General features: G+C 40.3%; 1 long non-coding RNA gene across 1 annotated transcript in view; it reads right to left on the reverse strand.

Annotated features, from left to right (window-relative positions):
• LOC135269960 (uncharacterized) overlaps positions 1-13590 on the reverse strand; it is a 56144-nt gene extending 42554 nt beyond the window's left edge. The window contains exon 1 of the long non-coding RNA XR_010338197.1: positions 13469-13590. This is a non-coding gene — a long non-coding RNA (uncharacterized LOC135269960). The remainder of the gene's footprint in view (positions 1-13468) is intronic.
• Positions 13591-21102: the final 7512 nt, after the last annotated feature.

The raw sequence follows: 21102 nt of genomic DNA on the forward strand, positions 1-21102 counted from the left end.
TGAAACAAAGGTAATATTTATGCAGATCATTTTACAAAATGTGAGTAATGAAAGTATAATATCATTTGGAAACTGTTGCAACCAGTTCCAATGGTAGGGAAAATTGTGCCTTCCAGACCCCAGCAAGAGAAAAACCATGGCTTTATGACAAGGTTCTTCCTTTAAGGGATATGGGGAAGATCCCCAAAGCAGCCCAGCTAAGATAGGGAGAATAGTCCAACTACCACTTGATAATGTAGCAATGGTGAAAATGACAGTAGCTTTACTGTATGTTTGTATATTCATGGGCTATGACAGAGGTACAAAAAGCTTTTTTGTAAAGGGCCAGGTAGCAAATGTTTTAGGTGTTATGAGTTAGATGGTCTCAATTCATGAACTAATGGGCATGGTTGTGTTCTAATAAAACTTTATTTACAAAACAAGTGATGGGGCAGATTTAACTCAAGGTTAGAAGTCTTGTGCCGACCCCTTGATCTAAAACAAAAGGCAAGAATGGAACACCTAAATTGGGAACCAACTATTTTATCTTGACTCGTTTTTGTGTTATCTAGAGATTGCAAAAGCTTTGCATTCTTGCATATTTATTTTCATTGTAAAATATAACTTTTGAAAATATGGTCCAGTATCCATGCAGGATTGGTTCCAAGACCTCTCATGGATACCAAAGTCTGTGGATGCTCAAGTTCCTGAAATAAAATGATGTAGTTTTTGCATATAATTTATGCACATCCTCCTGTATACTTTAAATCATCTCTAGACTACTTAGAATATATAATACAATGTAAATGCCATGTACATAGTTGTTATACTGCATTGTTAGGGAATAAAGATGGGGAAAAAAGAGGCTGTACATGTTCAGTACAGAAGTAATTTTTTTCTGAACATTTTTGATCCATGGTTGATTGACTCCATGGATGTAGAATCTGCTCATATGGAGGGCTAACTGTACATTACATTTATTTGCATAAAATCTTAAGTTATTCAGGTTACTCTTGTGTTTATTATGAGATTATTTTTGTGCTGTATCATATTTGTATTTTTCCTGCTCAGTAGTGCTTATGATATAGTAGAATTTTCGAAAAAAATTTACATTTAGTTACTATTTTCAGATTTTGATAATGAATTGGCCGTTTGATCTCAATAAGATAAAAAATGATTGTGTATCAAACCACCAAAATATATGATAAACCGATGTGGGCCTCCGCCTCCTGGGTTCAGGCAATTCTCCTGCCTCAGCCTCCTGAGTAGCTTGGATTACAGGCACGCACCACCATGCCCAGCTAATTTTTTGTATTTTTAGTAGAGATGGGATTTCACCATGTTGACCAGGATAGTCTCGATCTCTTGACCTCGTGATCCACCCGCTTCGGCTGCCCAAAGTGCTGGGATTACAGGCGTGAGCCACCATGCCCAGCAGGATTAATACTTTGCATCCTTCAATCCTTTTTCAACTTGACACTTAGTATTAACCATCACACCTAGTTTTAAGAAAGTAAATTTAATCCTATTTTTAATTTTTTTCTGTAATGCGTTACTTGAATTGTGTATCATACATACATATAAAAAACTCTTTCTCATATGAAAATGTTATTAATGTTAAATTTGGACTCCAAGTATGAGTATAAACCATGTAAGTAATCTTGCAAAATAAAGTAGGAAGTGGCCCATGAAAGCAATCTTTGAATTTTATAAGCTTTTCTCTTTGTATTCTGCCATCAAGATAATTGGATATCCTAAGCAGTTTGCTTCACTGAATCAATGACTACATAATGGCAGTGCAATAAAGAAATATCCTGTGGTTAATATCCAGTCGCTAAAGATCATGTATATTTTCCTTGCATCTGTGAAGAAAAATGTATTTATTTATATGTCATGAGAGACATTTAAATAAATGATAAACAAATTGATTAATTTTATTAGTAGCTAAGAATAAGATTCTGTTCAGCAAGATTAAAAAAGTGGAGGCCATGATGCTAAACAGTATCCAGTAGAAATTGGGAAGGAAAAAGAATATTTAGTTTTTCTTTTCATTTAGATATTTATATATGGTAAGTGACAGAGTCAAGAGGAACATAATTTTCTGTCCAAAGGGGGGTAAATAACAACTCATAAATATATTTCATAGCATTGATTGAAACTTATTTTCAAGAATTGATTATCTCATCCATTTATGAAGACTAGACGTTATAGAAACATTCAGAATACCTTAGTTTTTATAAGGCACCCATATATATTTTTTAAGTTGATGGGATTTCCTGTGAAACTTGCCAAACAACCCAGGCTGCTGCTTCCTGCCTTCAACAACAACCATGGACTGCAAATGATGGAAGAGGGGAAGATGCTTCATGAAGCTAGGGCCAGGCAGTCGAAGATGCAGTGAGAGAATGAGTGGAAAGAATGAATTTCTACTTTCACCTCTCCCCTGGTTGGCTTTGGGGAAGTCATTGTCTGCCCCTCTGCTGTAAGGAATTGATTGCAAGAGCCCAGAACACTGTTCTTTTTGAGGGGCTTGTTAGATCAGGACAGCACAGGATCCTCACTGGAGTGATGAATTTATGAAAAGGGTGTTCCCACGGGCGGATCTGCCCTCCTTAGACATTTCCTCCTGCCCGCACCCCTTCCAAAACTCAGCCCTGGTGAGCCTCAGCCTCAGGGAGATAAAATGTAGACAGGAGCATTAGGGGAAACTCTGACCAGAGGGTTGCTCTGTATTGCCGAGGGAAAGGAAGGAAAGAGCCCCCTAGGGGCTTTCTCCCTCGGTACTTAGCCTCTTCTCACAGAGAGCAGCTGAGGCTGCTAGCTCAGGGTTTCTCAGCCTGAGCAGTAATGACATATGGGACCAGATAATTCTGTGTGTGTGTGTGTGTGTGTGTAGTGGGGTTGTCCTTTGTGTCACTGGGTGTTGAGCCTGGCCTCCGCTTACTAGATGCCGGTAGTATCTCCCTTCACCCAGTTGTGATAACCAAAAATAACTCCAGCATTGCCAAATGTCCCCTGTGGGGAAGCATTACACCCAGGTGAGAACCCTGTCGTTACATAACATATACTCACTGACTAAAATAACTAGACACCCAAAATGCAGAAGCACTAAGAAAGCAAACTGTAAAACATACATCCATAGAAGCAGAATGACAGAAAGAGATGGCCCAAAATATAAACATAATGAATAAGCTCAGTGAGTGTGGCAATATAAAGCACAAAATTGTAAGTCACACAAATGAGCCAAGTAGAAATATGTAGTTATGAATACATAATAGTTCAAATAAAGCACACAGGTGTTGGGCTGAATTGCAGAATGAATCCTGCTGAAGAACAAATGGGTGGGCTGCGAGGCAGGTTTCAAGACTCTCCCATAAAATGTCATGAAAAGCTAAAAAGAAAAGAATTATAATAGAAATGTCAAGGATGTGGAGAATACAAATGTAACTAGCAACAAATAGAGGAGACCCAGAAAGTCTGAGAAAAATTGAAAAGGAGACATTGTTTGAAAAAAAAATATGAAGAAAGTCTCCATTATTTTAAAAAATGAAAGAGATCTTAAGTCTTAGATGGAAATGATTCAGAGCTCCCAACATGATAAACAAGAAAAAACTTCACACCTAAGCATATTATAGCTGTCTTAGTCCATTTTCTGTTGCTTATAACAGAATATCTGAAACTGGGTACCTGGCAAAGAAAAGAGATTTATCTCTTATAGTTATGGAGGCTGAGAAGTCCAAGGTCAAGAGGCCACATCTGGTGACACCCTTCTTCCTAGTGGAGACTGTCTGCAAAGTCCTGAGCTGGCACAGGGCATTGCATGGTAATGAGGCTGAATACCTGCGCTTGCTAGCTCAGGTCTCTCTATCTATTCTTATGGAGCCACCAGTTCCCATGATAATCCATTAATCCATCAATCTATTAATCTGCTAATCCATGAATAGATTAATCCACTCATGAAGGCAGAGCCCTCATGACCCAATCACCTCATAAAAGCCCCACCTCTCAATACTGGGATTAAGTTTCAACATGAGTTTTGCAGAGGATATTCAAATCATAGCAAGAGTGAAAATCAAAAATGCCAAAACAAAGAGGATTTCAGAAGGTCCAGGGGGAAAGCAGCAGACTTCCAAAGAACAAAAATCAAACTGGTAACACAATTTTCAACATGAATGCTAAGCCAGAGTAATATTTTGAAATTACTTTGAACCTAAAGACTGTATATCCAGCCAAATCATCACTTAAATGGGAGAGTGTAATACAAATATTTTCAGGCATGACAGTTTTCAAAAGGTTTTCCAGACAAAAATCCACTTTCAAAATAGGCTGGGAGGAAGAGCTCAACTTCAGGAGAAAGTTGTAGCAAATATAGAAGAAAAGTGGTAATCTATGCTGGTACATTAATTATTGTCTAACAAAAACCAGGATAAGAAAAGAAAGAAACAGGCACAGTGTATCTCAACAACCAGTACTAAAATTCTAGGCAATACCAAACAGTGGGCAACATAGTGGGGAGATCAAAAAGATAAGATAACTTGCTCAAATGTGTGTCTTAATGGAAGAAAGATCTAGATACTAAAGAATTTAAGAAATCAAAGTAGAGAGATCCAAGATGGCCAGTTAGGAGGAGCTCAGGATTGCAGGTCCGAGTGAAAGTGCAGAGGGTGAGTGGACGCATCATTCCCAGACGGATTTTTACTGCTCACAGACCAGGAGATTCCCAGGCGGAGGAGCCCCACGGGTTGCCAGGGCGGCTGTTTTGGCTGGCGCGGCTGTTTTGCCTGTGCCCTGGCGCAGCGGTTCCCAGTTCAGAGTAAACAAGACTGTGTCCTCTCTTAGCCAGCAAGGGGAGCTGAAACAGGGAGCCAGGCCAGGAGATTCCTGGGCAAAAAAGTGCCACGAATCTCAGAGCCACAGTTTCAGCCAGCGCAGTGGGTCGCTGCACGGGAAATCACACAGAACCCGGCGCCTATTCAACAGGTGACCAGGTCACCTGGTAGAGAGCTGACTGTTCAACTAAAAAACAAAAGGCTCTGAGGCAGGGAGCCAGGTGATCAGGCCTGGCTGGTCCCACCCCCACAAAAAACAAAAACAAAAACAAAAAAACAGCAATTGGAAACGCTCTGGGTTGAGACTTTCACAGCAAGCACAGCTGAACCCGGGACAGCCCAGCTCTGTGGGGGACGGGCATCCGCCATTACGGAGGCAGCCTGCAGTTGCCGAGGCAACCCACCATTACAGAGAGAGTCCGTCACTACAGAGGTGGGCCACCGTTCCCGAGACAGTTCTAACTACACGCATATAAACAGGACTGCAGGGAAGTTCACACGGCAGCTGGGCAGAGCCCACAGCAGCTCAGCAAAGCCTCTGGAGGCTGAGAGTGACTAGGCTGCCTCCTTGTGGGCAGGGCAGCCCTGAAGAAAAAAAAAACAGGCAGCAGCACAGCGGAAACTCATAAAGCCCTAACTCCCCGGGACAGAACACCTGGGGAAAAAAAAAGGGGTTTAAGAGTTCTGCTGCTGCAGACTTAAACTTACCTGCCAAGCAGCTCTGAATGAACAACGGGGCTCACAGCTCAGCACTTGAGCTAGTATAAAGAACAGACTGTTTCCTCAAGCAGCTCCCTGACTCCCATATATCCAAAGAGTCACCTCATAAAGGAGAGCTCAGACTGACATTTGGCAGGTATCCTTCAGGGACAAAGCAGAAGAAGCTGGTAGCAACCTTTACTGTTCAGCAGCTGCTGCAAGTGATCCCCAGGCAAGCAGGGCCTGGAGTGGACCTCAGCAGTCCTACAGCAGAGAGGCCAGACAGTTAAAAGGAAAACTAAGAAACAGAAATAACTTCATCATCAACAAACAGGACGGCCACTCAGAGACCCAATCAGAAAGTCAACAACTACAAAGTCAACAGGTGGATAAATCCACAAAGATGGGAAGAAAACAGTGCAAAAACGATGAAAAGACCTGAAACCAGAACACCTCTCCTCCTACAAGGGAGCACAACTCCTCACCAGCAAGGGAACAAGACTGGATGGAGAATGAGTGTGATGAAATGACAGAATCAGCCTTCAGAAAGTGGGTAATAAGAAACTTCTGTGAGCTAAAAGAACATGTTCTAACCCAATGCAAAGAAAGTAAGAACCTTGAAAAAATATTTGACGAAATGCTAACGAGAATGGACAACTTAGAGAGGAATATAAGTGAACTGATGGAGCTAAAAAACACAACATGAGAACTTCACGAAGCATGCACAAGTTTCAACAGCCGAATTGACCAAGCAGAAGAAAGGATATCAGAGGTCGAAGATCAACTCAATGAAATAAAACGAGAAGGCAAGATTAGAGACAAAGGGTAAAAAGGCATGAACAAAGTCAACAAGAAATATGGGATTATGTGAAAAGACCTAATCTACGTTTGATAGGTGTACCTGAATGTGACGAAGAGAATGAATCCAAGCTGGAAAATACTCTTCAGGATATTATCCAGGAAAACTTCCCAAACCTAGCAAGGCAGGCCAATATTCAAGTACAGGAAATACAGAGAACACCACAAAGATATTCCTCAAGAAGAGCAACCCCAAGGAACATAATCGTCAGATTCACCAGGGTTGAAATGAAGGAGAAAATACTAAGGGCAGCCAGAGAGAAAGGTCGGGTTACCCACAAAGGGAAGCCCATCAGACTCACAGCAGATCTCTCAGCAGAAACCCTACAAGCCAGAAGAGAGTGGGGGCCGATATTCAACATCCTTAAAGAAAAGAACTTTCAACCCAGAATTTCATATCCAGCCAAACTAAGCTTCATAAGTGAAAGAAAAATAAAAATCTTTGTGAACAAGCAAGTACTCAGAGATTTCATCACTACTAGACCTGCTTTACAAGAGCTCCTGAAAGAGGCACTACACATAGCAAAGAGCAACCAGTACCAGCCACTCCAAAAACACATGAAATGGTAAAGAGCATCAAAACGATGAAGAATCTGCATCAACCAACGGGCAAAACAGCCGGCTAGCATCAAAATGGCAGTATCAAATTCACACATAACAATATTAACCCTAAACGTAAATGGGCTAAATGCTCCAATCAAAAGACACAGAATGGCAAATTGGATAAAAAGACAAAACCCAATCAGTGTGCTGTATCCAGGAAACCCATCTCACATGCAAGGATACACAGAGGCTCAAAATAAGGGATGGAGGAAGATTTACCAAGCAAAAGGAGAGCAAAAAAAAGCAGGAGTTGCAATTCTCATCTCTGATAAAATAGACTTTAAAGCAACAAAGATCAAAAGAGACAAAGAAGGACATTACATAATGGTAAAAGGATCAATGCAACAAGAAGAGCTAACGATCCTAAATATATATGCACCTAATACAGGAGCACCCAGATACATAAGGCAAGTTCTTAATGACTTACAAAGAGACATAGACTCCCACACAATAATAGTGGGAAACTTTAACGGCCCATTGTCAATATTAGACAGATCAACCAGACAGAAAATTAACAAGGATATCCAGGACTTGAACTCAGACCTGGAACAAGGAAACCTAATAGACATTTACAGAACTCTCCACCCCAAATCCACAGAATATACATTCTTCTCAGCACCACATCACACCTACTCTAAAACTGACTACAAAATTGGAAGTAAATCACTCCTCAGCAAATGCAAAAGAACGGAAACCATAACACACAGTCTCTCAGACCACAGTGCAATCAAGTTAGAACTTAGAATTCAGAAACCAACCCAGAACCGCACAGCTTCATGGACACTGAACAACTTTCTCTTGAATGTTGACTGGATAAACAATGAAATGAAGGCAGAAATAAAGATGTTCTTCGAAACCAACGAGAACGAAGACACCACATACCAGAATCTCTGGGACACATTTAAAGCAGTCTCTAGAGGAAAATATATAGCAATAAGTGCCCACATGAGAAGCAAGGAGAGATCTAAAATTGACACCCTATCGTCAAAATTGAAAGAGCTAGAGGAGCAAATCAAAAAAACTCAAAACCTAGCAGAAGACAAGAAATAACTAAGATCAGAGCAGAACTGAAGGAGATAGAGACACGAAAAACCCTTCAAAGAATCAATAAATTCAGGAGCTGGTTTTTTGAAAAGATCAACAAAATAGACAGACCACTAGCCAGATTAATAAAAAAGAAAAGAGAGAATAACCAAATAGATGCAATACAAAACAATAAAGGGGATATCACCACAGATTCCACAGAAATTCAAACCATCATCAGAGATTATTACAAACAACTCTATGCACATAAACTAGAAAACCTGGAAGAAATGGATAAATTCCTGGACAGTTGCCTCCTCCCAAGCCTAAACCAGGAAGAAGTCGAAACCCTGAATAGACCAATAACAAGGTCTGAAGTCGAGGCAGCAATTAAGAGCCTACCACCCAAAAAAAGCCCAGGTCCAGATGGGTTCACAGCCGAATTCTACCAGACATACAAAGAGGAACTGGTACCATTCCTTCTGAAACTATTCCAAATAATCCAAAAAGTGGGAAACCTTCCCAAATCATTTTATGAGACCAACATCATCCTGATACCAAAACCCGGCAGAGGCTCAACAAGAAAAGAAAACTTCAGGCCCATATCCATGATGAACATAGATGCAAAAATCTTCAATAAAATACTGGCAAGCTGATTACAACAGCACATCAAAAAGCTTATCCACCATGATCAAGTAGGATTCATCCCAGAGATGCAAGGCTGGTTCAACATACGCAAGTCTATAAATGTAATTCACCAAATAAACAGAACCAAAGACAAAAACCACATGATTATCTCAATTGATGCAGAGATGGCCTTTGACAAAATTCAACAGCCCTTTATGCTAAAAACCCTCAATTATCTAGGCATTGACAGAACGTATCTCAAAATAATAAAAGTTATTTACAACAAACCAACAGCCAATATCATACTGAATGGGCAAAAACTGGAAGCATTCCCTTTGAAATCTGGTACTAGACAAGGATGCCCTCTCTCAGCACTCCTATTCAATATAGTACTGGAAGTTCTAGCCAGAGCAATCAGGCAAGAAAAAGAAATAAAGGGTATTCAATTAGGAAAGGAGGAAGTCAAATTGTCTCTATTTGCAGATGACATGATTGTATATCTAGAAGACCCTATCATCTCAGCCCAAAATCTCCTGAAACTGATAAGCAACTTCAGCAAAGTCTCAGGATACAAAATCAATGTGCAAAAATCACAAGCATTCCTATACACCAATAACAGACTTAAAGAGAGCCAAATCAGGAACGAACTGCCATTCACAATTGCTACAAAGAGAATAAAATACCTAGGAATACAACTAACAAGGAACGTAAAGGACCTCTTCAAGGAGAACTACAAACCACTGCTCAACGAAATAAGAGAGGACACAAGAGATAGAGAAGCATTCCATGCTCATGGTTAGGAAGAATCAATATCGTGAAAATGGCCATACTGCCCAAAGTAATTTACAGATTCAGTGCTATCCCCATCAAGCTACCAAGGACCTTCTTCACAGAACTGGAAAAAGCCACCTTAAACTTCATATGGAACCAAAAGTGAGCCCGCATAGCCAAGTCAATTCTAAGCAAAAAGAACAAGGCGGGAGGCATCGCACTACCGGACATCAAACTATGCTACAAGGCTACAGTAATCAAAACAGCATGGTACTGGTACCAAAACAGACAAATAGACCAATGGAACAGAACAGAGGCCTCAGAGGCAACACAACATATCTACAACCATCCGATCTTTGACAAACCTGACAAAAACAAGCAATGGGGAAAGGATTCCCTGTTTAATAAGTGGTGTTGGGAAAACTGGCTAGCCATATGCAGAAAGCAGAAACTGGACCCCTTCCTGACACCTTACACTAAAATTAACTCCAGATGGATTAAAGACTTAAACATAAGACCTAACACCATAAAAACCCTAGAAGAAACTCTAGGCAAAACCATTCAGGACATAGGCATAGGCAAGGACTTCATGATGAAAACACCAAAAGCATTGGCAACAAAAGCCAAAATAGACAAATGGTACCTAATCAAACTCCACAGCTTCTGCACAGCAAAAGAAACAGTCATTAGAGTGAATCGGCAACCAACAGAATGGGAAAAAATTTTTGCAGCCTACCCATCTGACAAAGGGCTGATATCCAGAATTTACAATGAACTAAAACAGATTTACAAGAAAAAAGCAAACAAGCCCATTTAAAAGTGAGCAAAGGATATGAACAGATACTTTACAAAAGAAGTCATACATGAGGCCAACAAACATATGAAAAAATGCTAATCATCACTGGTCATTAGAGAAATGCAAATCAAAACTACATTGAGATACCATGTCACGCCAGTTAGAACGGCGATCATTAAAAAATCTGGAGACAACAGATGCTGGAGAGGATGTGGAGAAATAGGAACACTTTTACACTGTTGGTGGGAGTGTAAATTAGTTCAACCATTGTGGAAGACAGTGTGGCGATTCCTCAAGGACCTAGAAATAGAGGTTCCATTTGACCCAGCAATCCCATTATTGGGTATATATCCAAAGGATTATAAATCGTTCTACTATAAGGACACATGCACACGAATGTTCATTGCAGCACAGTTTACAATAGCAAAGGCCTGGAACCAACCCAAATGCCCATCGATGATAGACTGGACAGGGAAAATGTGGCACATATACACCATGGAATATTATGCAGCCATCAAAAACGATGAGTTCGTGTCCTTTGTAGGGACATGGATGAACCTGGAAACCATCATTCTCGGCAAACTGACACAAGAACACAAAATCATACACCGCATGTTCTCACTCATAGACGGGTGTTGAACAATGGGAACACATGGACACAGGTAGGGGAGCACTATACACTGGGGTCTGTTGGGGGGGAGTTGGGGGGACAGCGGGGGGTGGGGAGTTGGGGAGAGATAGCATGGGGAGAAATGCCACATATAGGTGAAGGGGAGGAAGGCAGCAGATCACACTGCCACGTATGCACCTATGCAACAATCTTGCATGTTTTTCACATGTACCCCAAAACCTAAAATGCAATAAAAAAATAAATAAAAGAATTCAAAGTAAATATAGATCTTAATAAAGGATGGCCATGAACAGAAGAAAAATATAATGTATTATATTTAAATCAGCAGGAGGAGGGGAAAAAAATTCTTCATCTAATAGAAATAAGATGGAAGAAACAAATCAGTATAAAAATTTAAATATGCTATAGTCATCAATTAAAAGATGAAGGTTAAGTGACTGAATCAAAAATAAGATTCAATAATGTGTGCTGTTCTTATCAGAAGCATGTTTACCAAAAGATATAGAAAGCATGAAAATAGGAGGGTGTCAGTTGTGAACCAATAAGTGCAGGAGTCACAAACTTAAGCTCTGACACAATAGAATTCAAGACATAAGTATTAAAAGGCACAAAAAATATGGTATTCTACAAGGAATACTACAAGTAAACTCAATCATTGTAAGCATATATTCAATGAGAAATAGATTTATAAACAATAGTTGTTTGAGAAGGTAACATATTCTTCTAAGAAATGGTTAGATCAAACTGATAAAAAGGCAACATTGTAAAAGTTCTGAGCGATTTAATTATTAAGCTTGAGGCACTGTAGTTAGAACTCTACAGCAAGCTAACAATATACATTGCTATATACATTATACATTATAATTTTATAATGTATATACAATATACATTATATAATTATATAATGTATATACAATATACATTATACTGTGGGTTTATACCCACAGTATATACCAAAGTAGCTTGATCATTACACTTCTTATTTCTTTTACTTTCTTTAGAGTACAGTATAGGACTTCTTATACAACCTAATATCAGATGAAACAATAATTTACTCACAAAACCCAACTAAATCAATGGGCAAAATATTATAATGAGAAAGAGTTCAATAAGGTTGCTAGAAGCAAGGTAAACTAACAAAAACCAGAAACAATTCGGTACTCTAGGAATTTGGCTATATAGCCAAACATGGTACCATTCACAGAAGCAACAAAATCTTTCAAGTATCTTCATGTACAATGTCTATGGAGAAGCACATAAAGATCTTATTAAGGACATAGAAGGTAATTTGAATATATGGAGATATTTTTTTTCCTGAGGTGGGGAAATTTTAATATTCAAATCTGTAAATTCCATATTTCAGTTGGATTTCTTTTAGAAACTTGATAGACCTAGTCTAAAATTTGTATTTAAGAATAAATTTCTATGAAAATGACAAAAATATCAAAATAGCAAAAAGAGAAGACTTGCTCCAATAGATATTAAGACATACACAAAAGCCATAGTAATCAAGACAGCATAATTTGGGTATAAGGACAGATATCGATGTATTTGTATTTGCATGGGACACTACAGAAAGACCCATCTGAGAGCAATGCAAAAATGCATAGTGTTCAATCAAATTAAGCATAAAAATAGCCAATTACCCACATTTTTACTCTGGGCATATAACCAAATAAATTATTACACCAGGTCCACTAGGAGACACACATACAAGAGGATTCACCATGGTGTTGTGTGCTCTGGCTGGGAACTGGAGACATCATTGGGAGTGGGGATGTGCAGAATGCTTGGAAGCATGATCCTGCAGTCAGAAGCCACTTGCTATGTGTGTGCACTGTGTGTACATCATGGATAGATACAGAAAGCATAGGATTGACTGAAAAAGGAATAAGCAGAATGTAATCTATTACACAAAACAACTTTACCCATTATTCAAGAACATATACAACAAAAATATATCATGTTGATATGCCTCTAGAGCTGAAAACCATGATATAGATTTTAAATGAACATGTTCAACAAGTATATGTTAGGATGTCTGCTTTGAGGGGTAACAGGAAGCAGAATGTAGACAAAAGAGAACACACATACATGCATGGTTGGAAGCATTAACCTGCAGTCAGAAGCCACACACTATGTGTGTGCACTATGTGCATCATGGATAGATCCAGAAAGCACAGTGTTGAGTGGAAACATATTAAGAAACCCAACACACACAACTGTGAGTTGTCTTATGCTGACAAGTGCCAGTTATTTGTGGATTCCAAAATGAAAGAAATTCCAAAAAGGCAGTTATCTCAACTGTCTAACATCTAGTTCATTAAAAAATCTTGTGACAATAAAAACTGGGAAAAACCTCGAAGAGACCTATTTTGACAAAGCCAGAAAGCTACAGCAAAGGTAACATTCCACCAGTGTTTCCCAGGGAAATCCTCCCTGCAAGAGCATCCCTAGATTTATATACTATGAGAAAAATGGCTGGGAAGAGACTTCTAATTTCCCAGAGGACTGCAATTCCAGAGGATTTGAAAAGATTGGCAATTTCATTTATTTTTACTGTCTATGCCCTTCCTGAGTGAACAGAACGATTTGCACAAAACTCCAGAGCTGGCAAATGCATCCTACTTGTTGAACAAGAAAGTAGCCTACCTTTCCGTCCTGGGAGATGAGTTTACAGCTTGAACAGCTGGCTGCACTGTGCAAGCCAAAGTACCTCCTAACTTATGCAGTGGACAGCTGCAACAGAACCACCGAAACCGACAGCTGGGCAGCAAAAGCAATTCTCTCTGCACTGTAGGAACAAAAGGTGGAGAGATTAAAAAAGGCCACAGTGTGAGGCAACAGGGAAGACTTGGAGAGAGTTCAAGCTCTCTGTGGCTTCCCAGAACTCCTTTCCAATCCCAGGGTGAAACCCATATATTAGTAACATGGGGGCTTGCCAATGTCCTAAGGTTAAGTTAAAATTTGAAGGGACAATAATTATAGAATCAAACACATGAGAATTTAACTTGGGCTTGAAAATTATTTTTCCCTTCCTAGTTTCATAGAAAGGTCAATTCTGGACATAGAAATTCAAAGGCAGGGAAATGTAAGCACATTTTATGATGAAAGTTTGGAATTGGCCCGAAGGGAGTACTCAACTGAGAGAATAAAGTCCAGCTCTCTTTAGAAATAGAATCATTTCCCAATATAGGCCTGAAGTGAGTCAAAGTTGCAAATAAAGCCAAAGCTAGTATGTTCTCCCGCCAGACTCAGCCTCTCTTTTGTTGCCAAATATCTTAAGCCCTTCTTGGAGTTTTTGACTGCTCAGAATCCTGGTCTGTGGTTTCTCAGCGTGCCCTGCATGGTCTCTGTAGCCCCATTCCCCAGTGTCCAACAAAGATCCTTTTCTCAAGACTTCTGTGGGGTCCTTCAAGTCGTACAGCAGAGGGACTTTGGTTTTGAACTGAAATGAACATTGGGATTCTGGATAGTATTTTACATGACAGAGATACTCTGCTGCTGAAACAATAATGAACATAGATTACCAGATTACTTTATCAGAATACAAAAAATTCTGGTGTGGTGAACTGAGTGTGACTGACTTAAAACACTTGACCTTCAGTCTCGGTGTAACCTCACTAGCACACTCGAGTAAGTCATTTATCTGCTGTGAGACTCAATGTCTTCACTTTAAAATGCCAGCAGTGATTCCCACCGTGTGGCAGTGATACCCATCACGTAGCAGTGATGTGACATGCCTGGGTGGGAGCTGGTGGCGTTTAGGGCTGGGCAGTAGTGGGAATGAGCCACCAGGGTTCAGGCATTAAAGCAGTGCCCATAGGAGGGAAGATCATAATCAGGCTGGAGTGCCATGAGAAGGAGCTCTGGAGAACTAAACACAATGATAAAACACTCAAAGTTCACCTTCTTTGTATTATCACCATGCACTGGAAATTCCATATGATGTCAGTAAGATAATGACATGGAGTGCACAGCTTCCATGCTATTCCCCCAACCCTCATCCTGGCCCCTTGGTGCACAGCTGAGAGAAGCCTACCTTTCTGTCCTGGAAAATGAGTTTGCAGCTTAAACAGCTTGCCTCACTGTGCACCTCCTAGCTTTTACAGCAGACAAGCAGAGGGACTTTGGTTTTATCTGAAATGAACACTAGAATTTGGAATACTCGTACTGCTAAAGTTCAATGCAAAAGAGGGTTCCCCATAATCAGGCACTTTTGAAGAAAGTGGTTAACCCAATGGAGTGATGAATAGCAGACCTTGGGGGAGTTTCTCAGATCTCCATATTCTTGCTTCCCAGTCACATTTTACATAAGGTCAGCTCACTCTTGTCCTCAAAAGTGATGGCCAAACAGTAGTCATTGATTGCTCTTTATGGTACTCCAGTTCTTTGTCCACAAGAAATATTTCATCCTAAACAATGTGATATGGTTGCTTACATAGCCATTAACTTAATTATAATCAAATCATTGCTTTGTAACATGGGTTTGCACACTGATTTTTCCTTAAAAAATCTAATTATTGATGTTTATATATTTTAACTCGACCATTTTTGTTAGCATTGCATCCTTAGAGAGGAAATGAAATATTTTCAATGGAGGAATGGACAACAAAGTCCTAAAAATGCATATAACTTGAAATATAGTGTTAAGCCATGTAGGGAAATGTTAGCCAATGAAAGACAGTTATACATGTACAGATGCATTTACTTGTAACAGAAAACAGACTGCAGTCATATTATAGACACATTGTTATGGGTTTATTCAAATGCTTTCTTTGGATAAGAGGACAGAGGAGTTTAGGGTTATAAAAACCTTGTTTATTGAGCATTGATGTACACAACCAAATATCTTATTAGAGGTCAATTTTGCCAATGTCATTGTGTGCTTTCAATAGCTCACACCTGTAATCCCAGCACTTTGGAAGGCCGAGGTGGGCAGATCACCTGAGGTCAGGAGTTCGAGACCAGTCTGGCCAACATTACAAAACCCCGTCTCTACTAAAAAACACAAAATTAGCCAGGAATGTTAGTGTGTGCCCGTAATCCCAGCTACTTCGGATGCTGAGGCAGGAGAATCATTTGAACCTGGGAGGGGGAGATTGTGATTAGCTGAGATTCACGCCACTGAACTCCAGCCTGGGTAACAGACTCTGTCTCTGTGTCTCTGTCTCTCTGTCTCTCTGTCTCTCTCTCTCTTCCTCTCTTTCTCTATATATATGTGTGTGTATATATATATACACATATGCATATTATATATATGTGTGTGTATATATATATACACATATGCATATTTTATATATATATATATATATTCTGTCTTAAATGTATTTCAAAAGGATCCAAAATCATTGAGGCTCTGGCTATGCAGATTCTACCCTGGGCTTTGTGTAAACATGAACAGAATACAGCACAGTGGAAAATCCTGACCATCTCCTCCTTCTGCTCCATTGCAATGAGAAGAATTATTCTGTAGACACACCACCATCACTGCTCTGACACTAGCAGCTGCTCAGCTGGGAGAGCTCACCCTGCAAGGTCCAGTGGATTTTGATAACACGAACAAAGCGCTATCCCAAGTTTAGGAGGAGAAACAGACATGGGTTACATAATGAAGGATAATTTGTCAGAGGAAAGATACGCTAAGTGCCGTAGCTGCTTTAAGAGTGCCTTGGAAGGAAAGATTAAGTAGTTAAGTGCCATTATCATTAAGTCAAATAGTAGGAGGTAGAATTCAGGGATCATAAATTGCCCTAGTCACTCATGCTGAAGTCATTTAGAACCCAAGAGCAGTGGCCTGGATATCCCGCTATCCTCATGGGCGCTGTTCTCTCTCTCTCTCTCTCTCTCTCTCTCTCTCTCTCTCTCTCTCTCTTTCTCTCTTTCTTCTTTCTCTCTCTCTTTCTTTCTTTTTTTTTTTTTTTTGCCTTCTTTCAACTTGGGGTCTTGTTATGTTGCCCAGGCTGGCCTTGAACTTCTAGGCTCCAGCGATCCTCCTGCCTTGGCCCCCTAAAGTGCTGGGATTACAGGCATCAGCCACAGTGCCAGGCTTGCCATGGGCTTTGACCAGCACTTTATCTTGGGGACTGACTTTTCACTTGAGAATGTTTACATTGCACTCTTTGGGAAAGGAGGGGTGATTTAAAACACTTAAAGTGACAGGGATGTCTGAGGTCCCAATTGGACAAACCGGCTGGAAGAATGATGGGTTAGCTGTGGGCAGAGATGCTTCAATCATTTCCATTTTCAAGGCAGTGTCACTTGAAATATAGTGTTAATTCTCTCTCTCTATATATATATGTACATATATAGAGAAGGTCTGGTCCCTTTCCCCTGAACTATGAGCAGAGGAGGAAAACACAAACATTCCTGGAGAGTTCATGATCTCGAGTATTTGCCTGAGTTTTCTATTCATGATTTGTTCTGTTTTGACCAAGAGTATTTGTAATGTGGTGTTAACCCAACTAGCTGTAAGTAGCAAATGCATTTCCCAATGCAATCAGGTTTTAAAATGATCTCCGGGTGTCTCATGTGCCGAGAGGTTCACCTCATAAAGTGTTGAGTAGTGCCCAGCCAGGGGCAACCAGACTGCAACAAAAGGCTTCTTAAGTAACTTGAAAAGAAAATCCTTGGGGAAGGGAAAGATGTGTGTGCTTAAAATAGCCATCCCTGGCAATTTATGGTTGTGCGAGTGGGGATCTTCCTAGTGGCAGATGATGTTTCTCCTAGGTGGGCCTCGTTCAGGGACCCCACAGGTGATCATTGTTCTGGGACCCTACAGGTGACCACTGAGGGGATGCTTCTGAACAGTCCAGGGGAAGATGGCCTTGACCCACAATTGAAACGACCTCAGACAATATAGAAGAGCTTGTCAATGCAGTGAAAATCTGCCCAAATTGAGAGTTTTAGAACCACATTTGCATATTTTTGCATACACGTGCCTTTCCCCAGCAGTCTCCCGTGGATGCATCTAATTCTATTTCCACGTAAATCTATTCTCTGGACAATTTCTGTAAGAGTGTTGTTGCTCGGCGGTAGTTATTACCCAGCAATGTGCTTACCTGGAAGATGCCTCCTCACTCACATGCTATGAAAGTGCTGCTGACATAAATAACCCTCTTGGGAGCTTTCATGCTTTCTGACTTTTGATGATTGAACTATAAGGGACCAGCACAGCTGGGGATAAACACAAGAGGAAACACAGCTCTAATGATACCTCCCAGCTTCCTTCCCTCCTCCCATTTATTTAGTTTATTTTGGTTTTTAGATTTTATTTTTATTTATTACGATTTATTGGGGAAAAAACCTCACATGTACTTACATGCTTATGTAGGTGATGGGGGGGTGGAGGCAGCAAACCACCATGACATTGTGTATATCCATGTAACAATCCTGCATGATCTGCACATGTACCCCAAAACTTAAAGTAAAAAAAAAAAGAAAAAAAAATAGCGGGACTGGGCATGGTGGCTCACACCTGTAACCCAGCACTTTGGGAGGCTGGAGTGGGAGGACTGCTTGAGGCTAGGAATTTGAGAGCACCCTGGGTAACATAGAAAGACCGCATAGTCCCAGCTACTCGGGAGGCTGAGGCGGGAGGATTGCCTGAGCCCAGGAGTTGGAGGCTGCCCTTATGATCACACCACTGCACTCCAGCCCAGTGGAGTGAGACCCTGTCTCTCTGTCTCTAAAATAAATAAATAAACAAATACAATTAATAGTAAAACAAGATAATCAAAAGTAATCTAGATCCACCTCCTCAGAAATTGTTAGCAGCTTACAAGTGCTTTCTGAAAATACAAGAGTATATTCAAAAAGAAATATGTGTATTGTGCGTTGCTCGTGCAAATGGGCCATGTTATATGCACTCTTCTGGGAACCACCCCCATGTGTGAATATTCTGGTTGTGTAACTAGGTGATGTGTAGTGTCTCTTTAGTAATAACCTGAGACAGAGAAAACTGAGTAAATTGGGCTGAATGTTTGGGTCCCGTCAACATTCGTATGTTGAAATTCTAACCTCCCCGAGGGGATGATGTTAGGATGTGGGGCCTTTGGGAGGTGATGAGGTCACGAGGGTGGAGCCCCATGAATGAGATTTGTTTCCGTATAAAAGAGACCCCAGAGAGAGAGCTCCGTTGTCCCTTCCACCACGTGAAGACACAGCAAGAAAGCACCGTCTATAAACCAGGAAGCAGGTTCTCACCAGACGCTGAATCTGCCACACCTTGATCTTGACTCCCAGCCTCCAGAGCTGTAAGCAATGTCTGTTGTTTATAAGTCACCCAGTCTATAGTGTTCAGTTAGAGCAGCCTGAAAGGACTGAGACACAGGTGTTTCCTTCCCTTCCATCCCTCCACCCACCATGCACACATACACACAAATACATACACAAAGACACACTCACCAATGGCAACAAGTCAAGAGACTACATACTGGTACTTTTAATAAGGCCTTGTCAGTCAAAATTAAATTAAATAAGCCTTTCTGAGCAACAACAAATTATTCCAATCCACCTAGCTTAAGGAACTTTAAAAACAAAAACAAAATAAAAATAATTTCAACTGACAAGACCACAAGTTTCTGGACAGTGAGAATTCTATTTCAACTTTATGAAATAAAGTTTTGGAAGAGCGTTTATTAAATTCCAGCAAATCGTAATATCTATGATATAACTAAACTTTGTTTCTGCACTGGAATATAAAAATGTAACTTTAACACATAATCTTTTGTTTGGATTGCAAAAAATTAGCTGGGCATGGTGGCGTGTGCCTGTAATCCCAGCTACTCAGGAGGCTGAAGCAGGAGAATTGCCTGAACCCAGGAGGCGGAGGTTGCAGTCAGCCGAGATCACGCCATTGCACTCCAGCCTGGGTAACAAGAGCGAAACTCAGTCTCAAAAAATAAAAAAATAAAATAAAATAAAATAAAATAAAATAAATTTTTTGAATTGCCAGCCAACCTTTAAAAATAAGAATATTTCACATTAAAACAATGAATTTTTAGCTTCTCTTGAGAAACTGAAGAATCTGGTAATATTGGTCTTGCATATATATGTACTCCAAATCGTCTTGTGGACACTGAGTGAAATACCCAGTACAATGATCATTCACTTTATGCCTAGGTGTTTTCTTAGATTTGCACCTGCTGGTAAGCATTTGAATCTGTCACCCCTGATTTATGCCCAGTAAAGATGGGTATGTCTCATGTAGCATGAATGTGCAAAGGGCACATCGGAGTCCTCATTTTTGCAATTTAGACTTTGAAATGCTCCATTTCTCCAGTTATCCTTCCCATTGTAAATACACAGTTATCATAATGCATCTCCAAATTCATCCTCATTTCTTTTTAGCAACACTCCAGTTAACAAAAGCTCCTTTCTCTCAGTTGTTCAGACAAAACTCATAAAGTCCGTCTTGATTGATCTTGTTGATATTTAAGCAAACACTTGAAGGAGGCTGTCCAAAGACCTACAGAATGTCAGAAAGAAGGAATAGTCATTTGGGCAATGCCTTAAGGCAGGGATAGGCAGCATGCATTTGAGGAATAAAAAGGTATCCAATGTAGCTGGATTTTAGTGAGAAATAATATCAGAGCCTAGGAGAGTTGTTGGTGTGGGGCTGGAGTAGGGTGTGTGTGTGTGTGTGTGTGTGTGTGTGTGTGTGTGTGTGTGTGTGAATCTTCCCTCTAACTTTTTTTTTTGACATAGATATGTGTAGTTCATGTGAATGTAAATGACTTCCTCTTATCATCCATAATTGTGGAAAGGTACATTATTATTTTATGCTGCCTCTTTGGAGAAAGACGATGTTGGGGAAAAAAAGAGCAGCAATGGGGCAGCTCACCTTTAACATAGGTTCTTAAGGACATCCTTCACCAGTACTCTTCCCTGAAGCATGGCTTTGTACCCAGAGAAAGCAGAAAGTATTTCCAGCTTGGGAATTCCTATGTCACAGGCCAATTGCGTGACCATTTAATACGTGTTTGTCTTCAGCTGACCAAGGGCTACAGTTGCAGAGCTGCTGGATACCCTCTCCCTCTGCCCTATGGTGGCAGCCTACTTCCCGCACATATGGGGTGCTTGCATATTTTCTTATTCATTTTTACATTGCTTGACACTCATTGTTGTCACTCAATCACTCAGTAAATGAACAAAAACCATCCCATACCCTACCCGTATGCTTGGCCTTGCTGCTCTGTCCAGCCAGAGTTTTTGCCCATTTTTAGAGAACCCTATCCTGTGCCCAAGACCTCCAGGATTAGAGGTGTCCTCTGGTTGTCTGCTTT

This window comes from Aotus nancymaae, unplaced genomic scaffold, assembly GCF_030222135.1.
Source record: "Aotus nancymaae isolate 86718 unplaced genomic scaffold, 86718_ANA_hifiasm-v0.15.2.pri h1tg000058l, whole genome shotgun sequence".
In the NCBI taxonomy this organism is placed as follows: Eukaryota; Metazoa; Chordata; class Mammalia; order Primates; family Aotidae; genus Aotus; species Aotus nancymaae.